The 18681-nt window shown below is 42.6% G+C and overlaps 1 protein-coding gene across 1 annotated transcript in view; it reads right to left on the bottom strand.

Annotated features, from left to right (window-relative positions):
* The window catches only part of THSD4 (thrombospondin type 1 domain containing 4), a 2493250-nt gene that overhangs the window by 1008775 nt on the left and 1465794 nt on the right, over window positions 1-18681 (bottom strand). The gene's annotated exons all lie outside the window — the stretch shown is intronic.

Here is an 18681-nt window from a genome sequence, read left to right as displayed (position 1 = left end):
TTTTTAGGATAGGTCTGACCATTGCAACTTTTCATATAACTGGGACTTCTGATTGCAAAAGTGGCATATTGAATATATCAGTGAGATTTCTGAGAAACAGAGGGGCGACGGTTGAAAAAGGACGTGGAAGTATCGGATCTGCTGGCGGACCATATTTGATCTTGGCCAGGGCAGTTGCCCATTTATCTGGGTTAAACAGGGGGAACTCCTCTAACGGAGGGAAAATGCTATCAGAGTCATTTACCAAGTTTTTTGCTACTTTAATATCATGTTTTGAGAAGGAATTTGAATGGCGACAATCTTATCCTCAAAAAACAAGGAAAGAATGTCTATCCAGTCTTGAGAGGGAAGAGTACCTGGCTGGGTAGGAGAAATGGTACATTTTTCCAACTGTGTAAGGCGCTGGCTCACACTTCCACTTCCACTTTCTACGGCGGGGCGAACCTCGTTAATCAAAATGGTCGTTTGTCCACAGTTACTGTACTTGTTCCTGAACGTCCCGTATCACCCTGGTGGGCACTTTTTCAAGGCCCTACGTTCAGAGATGATCAGATTAATATGGAGGGGGGAGTCACGATTCCAATGGAATATACTTACCAGGCCACATTCTGCTGGCGTCTTTGTAGTCCATTACTTTGAATTATACTACATATGCGCTATGGGGCATTACAGCTTCTACTGGTTCCACCCATCCAGGTATATGCCTAAGGTAGCAGCTGACCCGGTCCCCTTGGCGGGTGTGCTATGCGATACTCCCGAGACAAGGAGCCTGCATCGGTAATGTGTATGGTTGATGCCTGGAGGTGCATTATGACCATCGACTACACTAGATGTGTTTCTCTATGTTAGACTGCGCCAAAGCCTACGCCACAACAACCAAGCATTCCCTTTTGCGCCGCCCACGCTAGCCCCTCTGCCATTGGTGTTACAAGTTACCTCTACAGGGCATTCAGTCTCTCTACTCTATCACACAGTACACACTCAACAGGAAACTACCCCTTGCCCCGCTCGCACACACTGGGAACTAGAACTAGGCCATGACAACTCAGACGAACAATGGACATACTGCTATCTACAAACAGAACACATTTCGGCAAGTAGCAGACTCTGCATTACACACTTTAAATTTTTACATCGCTTATACTATACCCCGGCTAAAATGCACAAATACAAGCTGAGGGAATCCGATAGGTGCTGTGCAGAAGGTGCCGACTTTCTCCACCTGGCTTGGAGATGCCCAAGTATACATGCCTATTGGGTCAGATTTTTTTATGCTCTGTAGCAGATGACCTCAGTAACCCTCGACCGCACACCTTTAAACGCCCTTCTCGGCTACACACTGAATTAATGGAAAAAGCCTACCGGCACTACCTGGCCATTGCTTTCTTAATGGTCAAGCGTCGCATTGCGTGTAGAAGGGGCAGAGGGAGGGCGCCGAATTTCAAGGATCGGCTCACTGATTTAATATACTACCAGGAGCAGCTCAACAATTATGCAGAGCTGTTTCCCCCAACTTCAAGGCCTAAAGATATTTGGGACCCTTTGAAACATTACCTCCTGAAATATCCATCAGCTGCTCCTCCCTCCAATGATGAAGTGTAACCGCTAGGGGTGTATTACTGTCAATGGATCGCATGATGAATGTACTATGTACCCTAGGTCGCTAACCAATCTTCCCCCATACTTTCACCCTAACTGCATTGGGTAATGTCGTGGTTCCGATGCTCTGCAGTTGGCAGTCGGTGATGTGATTTCTTGTAACAGCCTAAGGTGAATGTTGACCAGTACCTATACACGCTGATCTCCCCGCCGAACTGTTGAGCTCCTACTCAAAAGATTATGGTTAACATTAGGGGCTCTGCAAACTGTATTCTGTGCTATTAATTGCTTCTGCCTGCAATGTATACATTATGTCAACTGGTGCAATTTTGTCTGTAAAATGACGGATTTTTCTTGTACTTAACTTCCTTAAAATAAATCAATAAATACATTTAAAAAAACAAACTCTAGTGGTTAACATAGTTCTGGAAAAGCTCTGTGTTTTGTCATGTCACAGTGTTAACTCATAAAGTAGCATAGAGGGTAAATGTTCCTGCTGCATCATAAGTAGCATAGAGGGTTAATGTTCCTGCTGCATAATACATCATCCTAATATCCCTCATTTCAATAAATACAGTCACAAAACAGTTCATTGCACAGGTACATAAACACAAACACAAAGAGGGAGAGTACAGTAGACAGTCACATATGTGGCTCTTACTATGGGGTATCTACCAAAACGCGTTGATGCATATATGAAACTAAATCTGACGGCCATTGAAAGGCACAGTAGATATTAAGCATTTTGAGATATTCTGTGGTATGAGCAATGATCTGAACAGATTAGTGGTGTAAAGACATATGTGACAGTCTACTGTACTCTCTCTGTTTGTATTTGTGTACCTGTGTAATGAACTGTTCTGTGACTGTATTTATTGAAATGAGGGATATTAGGATGGTGGGTTTTTAACTGTTTTTAGGTATCTTGTATACTATAAGTGTGACTTTGGCATTACATGTCTAGTAACCATATGAAATTAGTCAATTGTCACTCTGATTATATATGGTGATTTATTTATAAAAAAAGATTTTTAAAAAAATGTTTACTAGACAGATGTTGTATTTAACCTTAATGCAACTGGGGGTGTATATAAAGCAATGAGTGAAGTTAGTGCAAGAGTGTGAAGTGGTTGCAAGATTTGTGACAAATGAGCCCAAAGGGAGTTCTCTTCTGACTTGAAAGTGTGCACAGGATTAGCAAATGCGAATCTGACATTAAATAAATGCCTACTGGTTTCTGTATAAGGTACCGTGAGATTTGCAAAACTGATCTGGACTGACAATCAGCGTGCGCCATTCTACATAAGAGCTAATTTTATAATATTCATGTCTAACTGCCTCATTGATTTCCACGTGCGGCTGAGAAAGTGCTGGCGCTCCCCAGCTGCAATAAATCCACATTGTCATTCTCCTTGTCAAAATAACTACATTCCCAGGTTGGTAAACAATTATATGTTAAAACATGATGTCCCACACTAAATTGAAAACAACGGCAAATTTCCCAAGCAGGCTTCACCTTTTCAGTATAACCCCTTCACTGCGGCGCAAATTTCGCCACAGTGCGAGGGGGGCAGGGTTGGGCGTGGCCCTCAGGTACTCATGACGACTCCCAGCCATCATAAATCATGGTAGGTGTTTGCTCATGATGGCCGAGAGCAGTCAGAACTCCGCCCACTGATTAATTCTCCCGCACAGGCGGGAAATTAACCACGCGTGGGCGGAGCGGCAACGTTGTGATGGCTCCCGTCATGAGCACACGTCTACTGTGACTCATGATGGCCGGGAGCCGTCATGAGCGCCGAAGGAGTTAATCACTGCCCTAGGACCGCGGCCACAGGTGCCTTAGCTGTCTGCAGCATGTTGAGAGGCAAACACAACCTGTGCGCGTTCTTGGAGACAACCAGCCTGCACACAGCTCGGCCGTCAGCATGGACTTCTCATCGCAACGCACATACTACCTGAAGGAAGGAAGAAGCTCAGAAGAGAAAAATTAAGAAAAACATGGTTGATTACTGTGCCCTACAAAAAAAGGAGGCACCATAATTGGCCTTGTTTACATTCTTCCTGCCCTGCCTGATTCTTCTGAGCCTGAGCTTGGAGTTTCCTGTCTGCTACCGATCCGAATCAGACATGGCTCCTATGATATTTACTATGTTAAATACCCTGAACACTGTGCCAGAATTGGATGGCCAAGGCAACACGGTGCCCCTGGAAGAAATGAAGGGCTGTGTTAGCTGGCCCAGCCCCTGCCTTCTAGGCAGAGTGGGTTTTAACAGAAAAACCTGAAGGAAACATATCAGGCTGGCCGAGTCCAGAGACTGGCCAGTCTGTCATGCGCACTTTAAGTACAGAGACCGCTGCAGCTCTCCATGGCAACAGCCACGCTCCCTCTTTGTGACAGCACAATATAAGGAATTGCAGTCCAGCTTGCCTCAGTATTCATCAAAAGGCAGTGAGTTTTATAAGCGCCATCAAAAAAACATTAGAATTCACGGTGGTCAGTGGAGTGGAGAAAAACGGTGGGTCAAAGCCCTTCCGTCCCTCAAGAAGAACCGCTGCTGAGATTTCAGCCACAGAATATCCACATCCCCACCCGGGCCTGGCCATTAACTAATAGGTGGAGGGGGCGCCACGGCCCCTCTTCCGGGCTGATTTCAGCACCGGGGCCCAGACGTACACAATTGGGAGGACCGGATCATTTTTGGCCACAGGGACCTCAACTTATGGGGCCTGTCAATGCAATCTAAACAGAGGGAGGCCACGCAGCCCTCATCCCAAAGCTATTAATTGCCCTAGGGGTCCCATTCCTCAGATCCAGGCTCCTGCTATGTCTTGGGGTAGCCAGCCCTGGGATATAGCGGTTAACAGGGAGAGGGGTTACATGCCCCCCCTTTACAGTAAGGTCAGGCCCAGGAGATGGGGTCCCCAAGGCTGACACTGGTCGGGGAGGGGGCTGAATGCCCCCCTCCACAATAATTTAAGATATGAGCCCCGAGAGATGGGATGCCCAGGGCCAAATAAGGTCTGGGGCCATGTACTCATGTACTCCCCCCTCTAAATAAAGATGACAGGCCATGGGGGATGGTGTTCCTGGGGCAGAAATTGGCCTGGGAAGGAGGGGCTATGTGCCCCCACCTGTCATGACTGCCTTGGGGGATTGGCCGCAGGGCCTGAGGCCAACCCTCCACCACGCATGGCCAAAGGTTGGATTAATATATGGTAATTAAATATTACTTTATGTTAAAAAAGGTTACAGCCATGTTACAGTTAGGAAGTACAATTGAAAAAACATTAGAAATTCACTAAAAAACAAATGTTACAGGGACGTTATAGTTAGGTTCACATGTTACACACAAAACCATAGAAATTCAGCAGTTATAGTTAGATTTATCTCATGTTACTATAACTTGCGCATTAAGGTAATTATAACTTGGCCCTCACCCTGCACTGCTAGTTCTCTAAATATTACATCACTCATGACCTCTTCAATGACATCATTCATAATATCACTGCAATATTTGCTGTAAAATTATTGATGAGAAAGCTGTGCATGGTGGGGGCGTGAGTTATAATTCCCTGAGGGTACAAGATATAGGTACTTGAAATAACTCTAACTATGCCTGATGAATTTCTATAGTTTTGCACATGTAAAATGTGAACCTAACTATAATGTCCTTGTAACCTTTGTTTTTTTGTGTGAATATAATATATATAATATATATGTGTGTAGTATGCCTCTTTTGGCCCCCACTACATCCTGGTGTTGTTTTCTCTATTCTGTGGGATCCCTTTAAAGGTTGCTATGGTCCTGTAGTCACAACCCTCCTATCTTTTATTCCTCCTCACAGTGCCTGTTCTTACATGCACTCTTTGTTCACACTCCCAGTATCTTCTTGTCTCTCCTCATCCTCCTTATAACCAGTCTCAATCCTATCACTTTTCACTACTGGTCCCAAAAGTACAGGGACTCTTTCTCCTTTCCCATCAATGTTGTTCCTGCTCTCTATTTCTTTCAGTCTCCCTTTACACATATACTGTCTTCTGTCTAGTTTGATGCTGCATCTATTACGTATTTCTGTGTGATTCTATTTTATGATATTGTGTTGACAAAAGCTCTTAACAAATATTTTAGAATGAGATCAAATGAAATGGAAATGAATACTTCAATCGAAGCAGAACACTGGAAAGAGGTGGCTGATTTTAGCTACAGAAAAAGGATCTGGACACTGGACTTATATGAGGGAATATCACGGATGATTATGAACACACTGCAACATTGCAGGCAGATTTCTGAGGCATGGAGAAATGAAAATGATATGACTGAGACAAGGAATCAGGACACAGAGAAAGAGCTGAAAGCATAATGCTAAAGATAGGAAGTAAGAAACTGGATAATGCAATACTAGAAGGTATATAATGCCAGGAAACCCCTATGGAAAGAGGAATCGGGACTCAGCTTACACTGACCATCACAACTACTGAGCTTTAAAACGGACCGATATATGGCCCGAAATACTCCAAAGCAGCTGGTTCATTAAAGAGAAATACCTTTCATTAATGGCATTTACACAAAATTTGACTGCAAATTGCACTCTAAGGGGCTTATTTACAAGCCCATTGATCCGCTGGTGCTCCGCTTCTATTGATGCACCAGCAGCGCAGAGGGCTTCCGCATATTTACAAGGCCATGTTAAGTCACCCTGCATGACTTTTCATGGCCTTGTAAATATGTTTCCCTTTCATGCATAACTGTGTGAAAGAGGCATTCCATGCTGTGGTAGTTCCCACACAACATCCATGGAACGTCACGCATTCCCAGATTCACAATATTTTGTAAACCTGGTAATGTGTCAGAATCCTTCACCTCCCCAGGGGAGGAGTAAGGAGGAGCAACGAGGAGAAACACCTTTATTTCTCCTCATTTTTTCCTCTTTATATGCTTGTTGAATTTTGTAGCATGATAGAAAGAGCAGAATGCCTTTAATTATTGTTTTGGTGCTGGAAGGTGTTCCTTCCTGCACAAAAATAATCATCCCCTCAGCGCAGACACCCTTGCAAAATGACGGAAGGGTGTCTGTGCTGGCTCAAGGTTGCCGTTTCAGTGCCGGTACAGGGCAGAACAACAGAAAAGTGCCGTATTTTGTTGATATGGGGCATTCCTGCCCATTTATTCTGATGCATGACAGCGCCGAGGAAGGCTTGCTGTGCGGCCTTGCACCAAAAAGTATTATAAATTAGGCCCTAAGGGGTTCACTGTAAAGGTATGTACAGGTTCTTGTATGGTGCAATAGAACACAATAAATATCGGCGATTTTCCACATGCTATAAAAGCCTGCATATACACCTCAGTCTGATGGTTGCTTTTCCTCAAGGAACAGCAAAAGTTCATCTCCAGAATGGTATCTTAGACCATATAAAAAGAAAAAACAACTACAAACGTTTGCATAGATTGCACCGTACAACTAACTTGTAACGCCTGCCCAAAGCAAAGTAGCGCAAGCCAGAGCTGTGCGCTGCATTGCCTTAATTTGTATTTACTAAACTACGCAAAGCCATGCAAAATGGCTTTAAGTGACTTATTAAATCCCAGTTAAGGGCTTGCATTGCCTTGTGATGTCTTGCGTCGAGCAAGGACAATGCAAGTCCTGAATAAATCTGCCCTTATATTTTAATGCAATGTCCAGTCAGCCTATATTGGTAAATGTAGCTTTGCGTCAAAATTAATGGGTGCTTCTGGTGATCCGTAGCCAGAAATGCCCTTTGATGCAAAGCGGCACAAAGATCATTTGCGCTGTGAAAAGAGCACAGAACCTTTTTGTGATGGACAGTAAATACCTGCTTTTGCTTTGTGACACTTTTCGTTGTGCTAGCTCTGGTGCAAAAAACACTAGTTAATCTTGTCCAGAGTGTTAAAAAAAAGAAAACACTGGCATGTGCATTTATGGTAAACATGATGATTCAATGAGAAAGTGGTAAATCAAAGTTAGGTTCCTTGCAAGTGAACTGCAGTATTTTAGAAGGTAAAGTCTTAATCGAATGTATGACGTTACAACGAATTCCGTTGCAACGCATGCCTTTACCACGCATGCGATACAACGGAATTCGTTTAACACGCATAACATTTACCTCGATTCCCTGCGTGGTGACGTCATACGTCGTTAAGAGAAAGCGGAAGTTTATTTTCCGTTTTCTCTTAAACGACGCTGATAAAATACATAAACCGACGTGACATCAGGTGAGTTTTTTTTATTGGGGGGAGACCCCCCCAAGCCCCCCTTTTTTTACTTTTTACCTTTACCACATATACCTTTACTACAAACCTCGTAGTAAAGGTATGCGTGGTAAAGGCTTTCGTGGTAACCACGCATGCGTTGTACTGCATGCGTGGTTACCGATTTCGTGGAAACGGCTTCGTTGTAATGGCCGTTTCCTGTCTTAATCGAGGAAAGTGTCCTCGGAATACGTCTGCAGCTCACTGCAGTGGGACACTGGCCACACTTAAAGAATATGGCGGTCAGAGTGAGGGTGTGAGAATAACGTTGGCCTACAGACGTGAGCGGCCCAAGGCACAACATCAGAGGCAAATGCAGGAAGTGTGTCTCTAAATCCCTCTGGAAACTTGATAAATTGGCCTTAAGTGTGAGCTAATTCTGAACTATGCTGAGAGGTCATTCAGAGGGTAGAGACTTAGAAGTGGAGGGACCCGCTGCCCAATTTACTGACATGTTCTGGGTGGATGAATAGTAAATGCAAGGAAGATGACCACAGGCTACTATCTAGATAGTATGACTGGAATACTTTGGATATGTATGCAGGATAGCTGTAATTGTGTGCCTTCTGGGCAATGTACAGTGTCTGAATTGACCTCCTTCTTTAATTGACAGCCAATGTGGAGATTTCAAGAATGGTGTAATCTTGTCTTGCCATTTGAGAGTGAATATAAGCCAGGATAATGGGTCTGGTAACTTTGAAGTTTTGAAGTGGCTTTTATGTTAAAGTCTATTGAAGAGGGTATAAGTACAGTTCTGTCAGCCGACTGATCAAAAGTTTTCTCTGTGAGAAAATGAGTCAGTTCCCCAAGGACTCCACATTTCCAGGTGCAGTATGTCCTGTATGTTGAACATTGAGTGCCAGGTAAAACTTGCCGCGTTCTGGGTGAAGGAGACAGACAGTGCAGGCCGGAATGTTGTGTCAGGGACAGCTGGGGCATGGCTCAGTGAAAGTGGCGGTAGGGGCAATTCATGGGATGTGGGACAGAATTCATAACTGTGCCCGCCAGGAGGGCTTATCTTGAGTCAATGACTTCTGCCAAGTTTCAACAGCTTAAGGTAACGGGCCATGAAAGCCGCCATTTTTAGTTCGAGCATAAAGAGCACTTGCACTGTAGGCGATCTGTTGTATCTACTTTGTGGGTCTGACTCCTCCTTTGCTAAGGATTGGCTTATCTGTGTGATATTTAAAAAAATCAAGTGTGGTAATGGCTTATGGGTGTTGCATGCCCCATCTTTTTTTAAACGTTAACTCCCATGGAGTAGTGCCCCGGAAGCGAGCAGGGGCACGCACGCTGTTTGCATGCCTTTCTCTTGTTATTTTCACATTGCGTGTGCCCCGCCCTCCAAACCACCCTGGGCTCGGCCACTTCCTCACTGTCTGCCTGTGATCAATTCTAGGAACACGTTATTTATGATTGTTAGCATGGGCCCTCCTTTCCTCGTGCACGCTCAAAGATTTGGGATTTTCTGGATGGGTATGGGGTCACACATGTGAAGGCAAGCCCACACCGGTGTTCGATTACCAGGCATACATTAGAAAGGAAAGCAAGGGAGTGATTTCACAAATTAAAATAAAGCTGTTCGAGCACCAATAAACGGGAACAAGCCGGGATTAGAGCACGTGCACAGTAAGAAATGGCAACTGAAAGTGAGCGCAATATCATGCTCTTGCTCCTCGCTGCTCTGCTGTCTGTTCCTCATGACGCACTTTCCAAGCGGCACCCACTTTTCCCTCTAAATGAAAGCGCATTTGTCCACATGTTGCAAAACCCGAGATGTTTGTTTTCAGGGGATACATTTTTTGTTGCAATTTATGGCACCTTCTTTTGCAACCGGCGAGCTGCAGGCAGAGCAATGATTTAACCTTCAAGTCGCTGATAGCCTCCTCACCTGGCGCAGTATTTTGCGCCTGAATAGCAAGTGCCTCACCGGGCACTGCTCTCCGCTATGCCCCAGTCCTAAAAACACAGCACATACGGAAATCACCACATCTTAATTAGACGCGAGACACAACTCTGATTCAAAATATGTTTTCGTAAAATGTGTATTTTTATTACTTCTGTGCATTATATCCACTCTTCTCGAAACACCAGTGCATACATTTTCTACTGGCGGTACAGAAAATATAGCACCTTATACCAAGTCTCATTTGTGCCATGTGTCTGTGGGTCGTTTCTGTGGGAGTTTAGGTACTCTAAAAGTGCCTTCGAAGACAGACAGTTCTGCAGTCAGGAGATACCTGGTGACCGCCTACATCTCCTCTTCCAGGATCAGGCAGGAGATCACAGCTGGAAGCATCACTGAGCACAGGGAGAGAATAGGAAGAAGGGCACTCCACCTGCATTTCCATACACCATAGCATCGACCTTTCAAAGGTGATAAACACAAATTTATTTTAATGCATACGCATATGCCAGATGCTTTAAGGCATTACAACTATCCCCCCTTCGATAATTTTGGACTAACTTTAAGTTCAGAAAACAAAGTGACTTAAACTCTCTGCGGGTCTTCTCGAGTATGGTGGCGTGCCAGCCTGCAAGGGAAGGTGCATCCGACTGACTGCCCTGCCAGCAGAAGGCTGCAAATCAAGCTTGGAGATCATGGCCATGTTGTCTGCAGTCATTTTGACAAAAGTGCTCCCTCTGGTATGGCGACCAATGCCTTTTATTGTCAGCCTTGCTTACTTGAAGCAAGGCTTGCAGTAAAATAGATGCAGCTACTACCAGCCTTGCTTTTTGAATGGAAGGTTTATAAGTACAAAGTGCATGTTTACACGCCGCTTGCAGATTTGCAAAACACATAAATAAAAGGCATTGTCATTTACAATGTCAATAGCTCAAACACTCGATAATGCGAGACCTCTTGCATTGCAAATGCTTGTTTTTATAGTTTGCAAGCTAAGCATGTCGCAAAGTATACACTTTTTGAGAAGAATGTGTGAAGTTCTGAGTAACCGAGCTTCACCAATTCCGAGTCCTGACTTATTTAAAGAATTAAGGCATTCAATGTAAAATAAATAGCTTTAAATTTTATAAAATCGTGAACTTTGCATTGGTTAGTAATCAGAATTCAACCACAATAGAGTGAAAATATAAAAGCAATGTACTAAGTGCATAGTACTTCACATGATTATCATAATATTTTATAATAAATAGTTACATAACTCGACCGGTGAATGAAAATATAATTTGTATTTTTCAATTTCGATTCATTAAAAAAGCCATGTTTATAAAAAAATCACCACTTAAAAAAAATTCAATAAATTTTAGGAAATAACAACATGATAATCGCACATGATATGGCACAAATAGCGGTGTAAGAGAAGGTGTGACTTTCTCTTGTAGTAATGCTGGTTTACTTCTGGAATTCAGGAGTTAGCAATTAGTAAATCACAGGAAAATCTTAGTAAATTGGGAATAATGGTTTCTTGCTTAATGTATGCATTTAAAAAAATAACCAGCAGAGTGCAGCAAAGACTATACAATGAAACGAGTTTGCACGGTTGTAAAATAGTAACATCTGTTACTCCTAAATATTCTTGTCTTTTCAAAAATATTAATCTGAAATGAAAATATAAACTACAGTACATGCATTTTATCTTCCTCTCCAGTGAGTGTATCAGCAGTCAGTGCAAATGTTTGGATTTTTCTTTTAATCAGGGCCGCTTAACCCCTTCAGTGCTGATGACAAAGCCAGCTCGTCATGGGCGTTACCTGCGCTACGCGGATGATGAGCTGGCTTTGTCATAAACAAGCCATTTTTTTTATTTTCAGCGCACAGCGGGAAAACGCGGTAGGGGTTAAACTATGCAATTGTGTAGCCGCAGATTTTTTCGTATAATTATAAATGTGCTGTATTTTCTACATAATCCATAATTTGCTGCATATTCTGCAGATTTTAAAAAGAAAAAATTCGCTTCTAGCTCAAATCGATAAAAGGTTACCTAAAACGTGGCGACGTGGGTTCGTTAGGAGAGAATGGCCCTTCTCAAAGGTTACCTGGTCATTATTCGGTTGCTTTTTTATATATATTTGGTTCTTTAACTAGTACTATATGAGGTGCAATGTTTACCCAGACAATATTACGATGTGTAAAAAATGACAAAATAATGAAGCAATAATATAAAAAAGTGTCACATTATGCAGCATAATTTGCCAAAGCGATCAGTGGTGCTGGAACGATTTTTTGAATAAGAGTGCTGTTCAATAACTTCACCTCCTAAAGGCATAGGGGATATCTGACAATGTTTCTTTTTAAACATAAAGGGGCATATTTACAAGCCCCGATCGCCAGAGGAACGTCAATTTTAGAGACATTCCTATGGTGATACTGGCTTTGCCTTATTCACAAGGCAACTTGTAAATAAAGCACCCTTTCACGTTATACTTAGCATGAAAGCCGGAGGGGGCAATGGGTGCTGTGGTGGGCGTTCCATTACAACACCCATAGATTTTGACGCTGCCCCATATTTACACGGGTGGACTAAATAAGGGGCAGCGCCAACACTAAGACCAGAGAAGAACTGGTCTTACCCTGGCAAAACGAGGGAAATGCTTTATTTCTCCTCGATGTTGTTGTTTCTATGTGAGCTGCAGCACACATAGAAACAACAAAGAGTCATTGATTATTTATGTGCAGGAAAGTGTCCCTTCCTGCACATAAACAATCATTAAAAAAAATGACGAGTTGCAACTACTAAGTGTGCTGCCCAAATTAGCACATATACAAGTTACAAATCGCCATTTCAGATTGTTTATGTGCAGGAAGGGATACTTTCCTGTACAAACAATCCTTTCCTTCAACACAGGCACCCTTGCACTATGGTGCTAGGCAACTGCAATTAGCAGCAGCGCAGGTGCAAACGCAGGGATGCACCGTATTCTTGTAAATAAGGTGCAGCCCTGCCTTTCAGAAGTGGCCCCAGCAGTGTTAAGCCATCAAGGCAACACCACACTCCCTCACTTCTTATGTAAATAGGACCCAAAGTCTTCCAGAAGAAGAGTCTTTAAAGGGCCCCTGTATTTATTGCTCATTCTCAATCTAAACTCTTTCAAGATTCATGGGGGTGCCCCAGCTCTCCCGGCACCACCAGTTCCAGTGCCACGGAAAGCAATATAACCGTAATAGCTCTGAATTATCTGGCTCCAACTCACCCTACAACCCAAGCTTAATCTGTAAAAATATCAAGTGCTGTGGCCCAAGGCACTTCATAGGAGTCCACTCCAGCTGCCCCCCTTTACTGCCCTGCCACTAGTGTGGAATACCAGTAGTAGCATTCATTTCGTGCTAGATTTACCACTTTAAAAAAACATTGTGCGGATGAATTCAGCTGAAGAATAGACACACAGCACCACCATGTGGTGTAATCACATAATAGGTGCTGATGTTTGGGAAGAAATGCTGGTGCTGAGCACCAAACACAGCCACAAATTGAGCACTGCCTACAGTGGTCCACTCATGTCCTTGTAAGTTTCAATTTTAAGTCCAAGTGAAAACATGAAAGAAAACTGACAGCTTAGACCATAAACTGGAAAAAAGCTTACTATTCTCCACCTGTACAATACTTTAAGGGCTACAAGTCAAGTATCCTCAATTCCTGACAAATATATAAGCACCTTTATACTCATAACACAAAACCAAGCAACTGAAGAAACATAAACAGTTCGGTTGATGTCCTACAGTTAATAAAAATTAAAAGAAAGAGCAGACCTCTTTAAAGATTCCACTTTAGAGGAAAGATCGCATCCCGTAGAGTGCGGGAGAAATACCCAGGGGCTGTCAGCACTACCGCACGAGAGCCAATCAACTTATCTTCAAACTCAAGTCATGAACAGGAAGAACGTTTTGAAATTATTATTGTATATGTATATAGCAAACTACTCGTCCTCACTGATGTCCCGTTCTCATGAACAGAACTTACAAGAACCTAATGGCCTACATTTGTAGCAAATGTGACAAAAGTAGGACAAGAATAAAATAATTTGCTTTGAATCCTGAATGAATTGGAACAATGACGCCGCTCAAAGACAGTTCATAAATTCTTCCCAAAGAGGACATTTCTGAGGTACCATTTTCCTCTAAAAAGCAACCCCGTGAAGTGAAGATCATTAACCTCAGATAGCTTTTACTGGTTTCTCTTATTACCAGTCTCATCAATACCTTCTTATGAATGGGAAACAGTCGTGTAACATTAGCCCCTGCAACTCCAGCAGAGCAGGCAGGCCCGAGCTCCAGAAGGCCCCCTCTTGCAGGGGTGGCGGGCCTGACTGGGTCCAGAGCACCGAGGCCCCTCCATGTACTTTGCAGGGGGTAGGCTCTCAAGTTTCCTTACACCACTGATGGGAGATGTTCCCATAAGCACACTCATTCATCACTCCACAAGTAAAAACACAGAAATCAAACTACAGATCTATTGCTTGTCTATCCTACATAGCATAGGCACCGTAATCGATACGGCATATACTCATTCTACTCTTAAATGGAGAACCACCATATTGCACAAAATGTAGTCTAGTGTACTATCAGAATGTGGCACAAAAAGTACCTTACTAGCTACAAGGAGGATCCACTCATCTAGCAAGAATGGGAACAAAAGGGCATCTTCATTTTATTGACCCTGTCATCTAACTTCAATGCATACTTCAAAATGTGCTGGCCCTTTAATAATTAAGGGCTAAAGTACCTCCACTCTACATTATAAGGATATTGCAAGTCACAGAGGAGTTCCATAACCTTAGAGAAACGTTTCCAAGTTCCTTTTTAAGGTAATGGCCCTTCAGGGTGACTTTCAATATCCTTATCCTGTATGCCAGGGGGTACTTTATCCCGTGTAATACGTGGCCACACCATCACCTTTCCCACAAACCCCTGAAAACCATGGTTCATAGCTCTTTGATATGAAAGTACTAGCATGCTTGAAAATTTGAAGAATAAAAAAAAACTCTAGAACAAAATTAAACAAATCAAAAACTTGTTATTTAGTTGTTGCAAACAGATAATTAGAAACAGTTCAATCGAAATCAGATTTTTAAAAAATAAAAAAGTGCACTAGCTTGGAATAAACCTGAGCCAAGATACTAGCTTTCTTCTATCGAAAGAGTGCAAACAATAAACATGCTCTCTCTGCTTATCATGGTAAGCTAAAAAATAGAGCAGAAGAAAGAAAAACAAGTTTCTTTTTTGTTGCTGTAAACAGCTGCTACAATTTATTTATTATTATTTATTTATCAAACAATTAAGCTTTATGACCTGACCTGCCTTTCATCGCAGCTGCTGGCTTTGGTCACAGGCATTGTGATGTTAGAACTCATCTGTGATAACTTATAGTAGGCGATTTCTGACGTAATTTCTTTATAATCGGCAAATGGATGTCGCACAAGTTACTGATTATAAAGAATTTAGATAATGGCGTTGATACAGTGATTACAGAACCTTGTGTACTATATTGATTATAACGTGCTGATCCATTACGTTCAATTTGTCATAGAAGTTAGAGAAACAACGTTATTGTGGCTCTCCTTCCTTCCCATTACCTACCATTGAGAAGTCAAACGTTTCCACACTCTCCATCGTCCTCTTGCCAGGACTTTAAAGTTTACTTTGTCCTGTTTACCTTCATTCCAAAGTATGATGTAATCCGTCTCTTCCTCTACTCTGACAATGCCCAGAGCTACCACAACTTGGAAGAATATTCTGTGAAAAGTCAGAGGGTGTCAAACTGACTGAAGGATTGTAATTGTCTCTATGATGAATGCCAGAAGAAAGAAATTCATCATGTCACATTTTATTAAAATTGACTTACTAAGACTACCCGCAAAGGCAACATACATGGGTGTACTACTCAACATGGAGGACTGCTTCATGTCACATATACATGTTATGATTGCGTAGGTCATGCAGTTGGTTTACATTTTAGAATTCTCCAATTATACGGATAGTTACTATGTTTGCAGAATCTACTGCAATTGTCCGCATTTGGTGCATTTAACCAGATTAATAGGCTTGCAATCTTCTATCTGGCCCATGTTGCTGGTTGATAGGCTTGTGTTTTTGATATTCCCTGTTGGGGATGGTCTAAAGCAGCAATGTCCTATGATTTGTATCTGAAAATGTGTGTAGATGTTGTAAAAAAGTGAATAAATATGATATATTGTCTGATGATGAGTGTGCTTGGTGTGTATGTGGGAAATTGATAGTTCCTAAAATGGAGGGTGCTAAAGGGGAATGAGTCATGCTACCTTCCTCTGATCTCCTGTCTTCAATGTGTGAATCACTGTGTTTGATCAGATGCATGTAGGGGTGTGTGTTCACAGGCATGTACACAAGCATGTCTATGTTTACTCAAATTGTTTGGTAGATGGTTTCCTTTGAGCATTTTTATTCTGTGCTTCATATCCTTACCTGCATTGGATAATATGCACATTAATATTTGTGTGTATGTGGACTATCTCTCTGATCCTTAATGTGCATTTTGTCTCTGAGATGTGCTTTGCCCGTAGAAGGGTATTTGTTAGACCTGTCATCCTTAGGATGGTGTTCTCCTAAACTTTTCCAATAAACAATACTGGAGTTATATATTTTTAAGGTTACAGGTGAAAATAGCACCAAACAGTAAAAGCACGACTGGCAGGCAGTTATCTGGTTGCACTGGCCCAGGTCAAAGTCACAAGTTTAGTCTGACCACAATGGAGCGCTGGTCAGATAGAGGAACCATGACACTCTGATGCCAGTCAAGGGTACAGGACCTGGGGAGGAACCTCTCGGGGTCAGAATTCACTCCAGCGGAGGCCAACAGCAGGGTTCAGGCATTTTCCAGTTTGTGCTGGCCAGCTGTGTAGTTGCAGGGAGGCCTCTCAAAGCTAGTAGTGTCCCTGCAGCTTAAACAGCAGGTCAGCTAACTCTTGGAGCCACTCCTGGTTTCCTGGGATCAAGGCGAACAGGTCTAGTGTTCCTTCTTCAGAAAGCATGGCAGTCCTTCTTCTGATTCTACTCAGGCCTGTTCTGATTATATGTCCTGAGGGTGCCACTTTTATATTCAGTGCCGGCATGTGTGTGGGGGGTCGGGGGGTTTGCTCTCTTTGTCTAATCCTAAACTGGTTATGGTAGTTCTTTCTTTTCCCCTGGGCCTGACTGGAAATGGTCCATGGCACCAAAAGACAGGCACACCCTGGTGTGGCCTGCATTTGCCAGTGACAGAGCAGGCATCATCATATACCCGGAAGGCATTGGGTACGGCCCTCAGACTAACCTATGAAGCTCAAGAAAGGCTGGGTATAACCCCTAGGCCAGTCTGCTCAGGAGAGAAACATCTTTCCAACATCCAAGGCTAATTTGTTCTCTGTCTGGAAGGAGTACCCATTACATCACAGGAGAGTAAGTGACAGTTTTGTGACCCTGGACACTGGTAGAAAGGCCAATTGTTTTAGTCAGAAAAAATTCCAATTTTCAAAAAGTGAAACCTAAGAGGGGTTGGGCCCTTTACAACAACCACTGTGGGCCATCCAGCAAAATGCAAACAAACTAACAAAGGGGTGGTTGTTGTAGTTACATACTTTCAATAAAGGGCAAGATAACCAATAAATTTAACCAGTGTTTTAATTTCACATTTCTTTAGTTATGATTGTTACATTTTTACATGAAAAGGATATCTCTTCTTTAGCATGAATGACTCAGGCATGAATCAATTGTGCAATATTAACAAAACCTTACGATGTAGCACAATGGCATTGTAATCAAACAAAGCAATAATGACAATAATATATACTATTTGAATTTATGTCTCAGAAAAGAAAATTAGGTGATACATTAATAGACACACAAGAACAGCATGAATTCATTTTAAACCAGTCCAATGATTCTCTGCCGAATGGATTGAATCATGGCAACTCCAGGGAAGCCAAGCCATTTCGCTACTGGCATCTGGGTTCAAGTGACATCTACTATGGATCGGTTATTGTTTGTGCAGTTGCTTTACACAATCTATGTTGAATAAAAAACTTAATGAAATCTCAGGTGGCTTGCGCCAGAATGCAACACGCATTGAAAGAGGGAAAAATGAGGAGAAATAAAAGTATTTCACCTCATTGTCTCTCCTTATGCCTCCACTAGGGATGCATAGGATTCTGATGCATACCCAGGTTTTCGAAACATTGTAAATCTGGGAATGTGGCAGAATCCATGTGTGTTGCGTGGGAACAGCCACAGCAACACCCATGGCACGCCCCTTTCATGCACAGTGCTACGTGAAAGGGGCTGTATTTACAAGGCCATTAAAAGCCATGTAGGGTGGCTTTATGTGGCCTTTTAAATATGGAGCACCACACTGCGCTGCTGGTACGTCATAAAAAGTGATGTACAGGCGGCGCAAGAGGCTTCTAAATATGCCCCTCAGTTTTCTTTGAGTCCAAATCTCAGAAATGGTTAGGCCTATTGGAAGATGGGCTTTCAAAAGGACTTTATTTTGTGCTAGTTTTTTGTATGAAAAACAGAACAGAACTTGTAAGGTCTATTAGCCAAATAGGTTTGGGCACACTGACATGAAGTATATACTATGTCAGTAAGTGCTATAGTCACCTTCCTAATAAAGTGAGAGAATGTGAGTCATATGTGCGAGAAGACAATACAATCACGACCTGGTCACCAAAATCCAGAACATCTTATTGTGGATAACCATCAAACGAACCAAGTGATCAGTCATATCATTTGGTCATCCACACTGTGACCTGGCCGGTCTTCAGATCATCTAGACCCCATGCCGCACAGTAAGTTGTTAGTATTTGATCAGGTCCACAGTGTGTTGTGAACCATCAAT

Source organism: Lissotriton helveticus, chromosome 3_2, assembly GCF_964261635.1.
Source record: "Lissotriton helveticus chromosome 3_2, aLisHel1.1, whole genome shotgun sequence".
Lineage (NCBI taxonomy): Eukaryota > Metazoa > Chordata > Amphibia > Caudata > Salamandridae > Lissotriton > Lissotriton helveticus.
Note: the sequence above shows the minus strand (reverse complement) of the source record. Positions and strands in the feature narration are given on the sequence as shown.